Raw genomic sequence first — 3,183 nt, forward strand, 5'->3', positions numbered from 1 at the left:
GCTGATGTTAATCTCACTGGCCCCACACTGGGCCCCAGAATCCTCCAATCAGGACCCCTCTAAGATCCTTCCATTCAGGTGGCCTACCCTGCCTTCATTCAGGCTATCTAGCTCCCTGAAACAATTTCCCCTCAGGTGTGGTCCCCCAGGACCTTTGGCCATACAGGCCCTGGCCTCACCTCCAAGGCCAGTTAGAAACCCCAGGCCCTCCTAGACCTGGATGTCCCTTGCAGTGGGCCCCTGGCCCTTTTGACCGGTCTGGTCCTGGCCCCAGCATTGACCAGTCAAGGGTATTCTATTATCAGGTCTCTAAGCCTCTAGCCCCACTCTCTCTCTGGGGTCTGCCCTCTGGACCCTACTAGCAGGTGACCCACCCAGTTATGGGAGCTAGGGTTAAGGTGCCCTGACCCACTTTACACCAGGGTGGTAACTGGCCTGGCATTTCCTAGGGTATCCCACACCACTGAGAGCCCCACCAGGCCACCCACTCCCAGCAGGGTGCAGTTTTAGGTCATGCCCAGGACCAGGAGCCTCCTTTCCATCCCCTGCAGCTCCTGCCTTTACCTCCAGAATGATACCAGCAGTCTTATAGTCAGGCAGTGTTGCTAGCTGGCTTACCAATAGCAAAATGCCCTGCTTATATAGGCAGCCCTGAATCTAAACATGGCTGCTGCAATCAGGCACCTGCTGGCTGCTTGGCTTAGGTCTTAAAGTGGCAGGCACAAACAGTTCCCAGCTACATGCCCCCTTCCTCTAACTGCCCTCTCCTCACTCTCCCCCAGCCCCAAACAGCTGCTTGCAGCCTGGAAGGCTGCAAGGGGAAACCTGCAATTTCCTGTGGCTTTCTCCTTTAAAGAGGAAAATCCGTGGTTTTCTCCTTTAAAGGAGAAAATCTGTGTTTTTCCACAGCAAACGGAAAACCCAGATCCCTGGTGATCATCTAAGTTCAACTAGCATAGAGGAAAGACCAAAGGGAAAAATTCCCCTGCCCAAATGCCAAGCTTCATTTGCAGCAGCCAGTTAGGGAAGGGCCCGGGCCACTGAAGGACTCTTCCATCTGCAGTGCAGCGAAAGAGAAAAGGGAAGCATAGAACTGAGGGTCTTGATTTTCTTCTTTATAGGTATCTCTCTTGGGTTTACGGTGACCCCTGGACTATGTCTGCTCAGAATCTAAGGCCAGACTTGGAGCCCAGCAATTCCCCTGTGTCCTTGGTCACTGACCAGGTTACTGAGTGTGGAGTAAATGAGCAGGTACTTCACATTACCTATTGCTCGGGGTTGGCTATGGCATACAGCTGTCTAGAGGTGTAACTAGCCATTAGCATGTCCTGGACAGTCCTTTCTTCTTCCTCCCCCATCTCCTTGCAGCCTCTTTAGAGCACCTCTGGCTCCAGAGGCTCCAGAAGCTCCAAAAGCAAGGAGAGAAGAGCAGCAGTAGTAATGAAGGAACAGTAGCTGGGGTCTCCAGCTGCTGAGGAGAGATATCACCTCATTGTTTTTGCCACTGACACTCATGTCGAGCAAAACCCTTTTTCAGTGGCAAAAAAAAGATGACATCTGCTCCCAGCAGCAGAAACTACATTTCCCAGGGTGCCTGTCACTATTGCACACACTGTTGTGCCACCACCATGGCTGTATGTCCATGCTGCTGGAGCAGGAGCTGGAGTCAAAACCTGGAGGTGAACGTCCAGTGTAGGGAGGACAGGGAGCGGGGACAGAAGTGTGAGACATTGTATTCTTCCCATCTGCATCGTGCCCCAGGCTCATGTCCCACTCGCCCACCCATACACAGGAGGCCTCCATGCCTCTTAGGTGGGACGGAATTTGGCCTTTGAATTATTTTAACTTTTTTCTGGATGCTAATCAAAGCTTACGTTTCTTGGCTTCAGGAGGATGCCAAACCAATGGAACTTTTCTTAGGATATGAGAGCATGCATGCTTTTTTATACTTGTGTTTCATTCCCATGGGCAGGGTTGGTAGAAAATTGTACTCTGAGCTGAGGACTTATGTAGCTGCTAGACTGGGATTTTAACATGAGGTTTCAGAGGCTGTGGCACAGGCTTTATGCAAGGATAGTGTTTGGGATCCATTGATGTTAAATAAGGAGATAGGGAAATGGATTTAAAGCATCAGTGTCTCAGCCTCCCTGTGCCTAAGTTTTGGATCTTGGTGTCTGAATAGGATTTCTAAGTGCAGAATTGCACAATTCCTTTGGGGCAAGGGATAAAGCCAGATTGCAGTTACACACCCCAGCACAAACTGCTCATGTAGATGATGTGCATGATGCAGAGATGGTGAGAATCTCTCTCTTTCACTGTCTCTCTCTCTCTCTCTCTCAACCTTTTTTTCCCATGCTTCTAAGTTGTTGGGAGGATGTGTATTCTGAGGTCTCTAAACAATGTGATGTTGCGTGTAAATTATTATAATTTAAGTGAAAGTGAATGCTACCTGACCCCACTTGTACCAGTGAACAGGTCATACATCCTCAGTGAATTCTGCTCTTAGAAATGCCTGAAAAGACCATCCAGAACATACCAGTCTGTGTTATGGATGCAGTACTAACATTCAGACAATTGATAGGACAGACAGGAAGGAGGCTGCTACAGCAACTGACTACATAGCCATTCAGAAATCTCATGTGAAATGCCTGGCTTCTTAACAAATGATTCCTTTATAGAAAACTGCCAAGACAAATGGAGCAAGCAGGCAACCTGGCAAGATTTGGTTTTGGAATAATTACCCTGCACTGCATTGTAAATTCTCTAAAGCCCTAAAATGAACCACAGTAGGTATTTATGAAGGGGTATATATATTAGACAGAATATGCTAATTCATGACTGTGTCATAATAGCCATTGCACTAATAAACCAAACTGAAATATGAGCTGTGTCAAGTCTACGTTGAAGGATGTTACTGGGTCCTGACAAAAAAAAAATTGTAAAGAGTTTTGAAATTCAAGGCCACTATTTAATTGCGTAACTTTGAATTTTTACAATTGGTATTGGTATTTTGAATTATACCTTAATCGCTTGTTCTGTCACTGACTTGTGTTGTTGTCCATGCAACACCTTGTACAGTAGGCCTTCCTCCTTGCTTTCATATTATGAGTCTGATACTAAAGCCCTAGCTGCTTTCTCCAGGAACAAGATAACTTCCTTGTCTAACAAATCACTTGTACTCTT

General features: G+C 47.2%; 1 protein-coding gene and 1 long non-coding RNA gene across 3 annotated transcripts in view; one reads left to right on the plus strand and one right to left on the minus strand.

Moving 5' to 3' along the window:
* Window positions 1-606, minus strand: part of LOC102374235 — a 5,935-nt gene extending 5,329 nt beyond the window's left edge. Inside the window, exon 1 of one of the 2 annotated variants that reach the window (XR_323991.1) lies at window positions 565-606. This is a non-coding gene — a long non-coding RNA (uncharacterized LOC102374235). The remainder of the gene's footprint in view (window positions 1-564) is intronic. The other variant, XR_001358126.1, reaches the window with a different exon arrangement.
* BSN (bassoon presynaptic cytomatrix protein) overlaps window positions 1-3,183 on the plus strand; it is a 496,460-nt gene that overhangs the window by 203,180 nt on the left and 290,097 nt on the right. The gene's annotated exons all lie outside the window — the stretch shown is intronic.

Source organism: Alligator sinensis, unplaced genomic scaffold (genome assembly GCF_000455745.1).
Source record: "Alligator sinensis unplaced genomic scaffold, ASM45574v1 scaffold467_2, whole genome shotgun sequence".
Lineage (NCBI taxonomy): Eukaryota > Metazoa > Chordata > Crocodylia > Alligatoridae > Alligator > Alligator sinensis.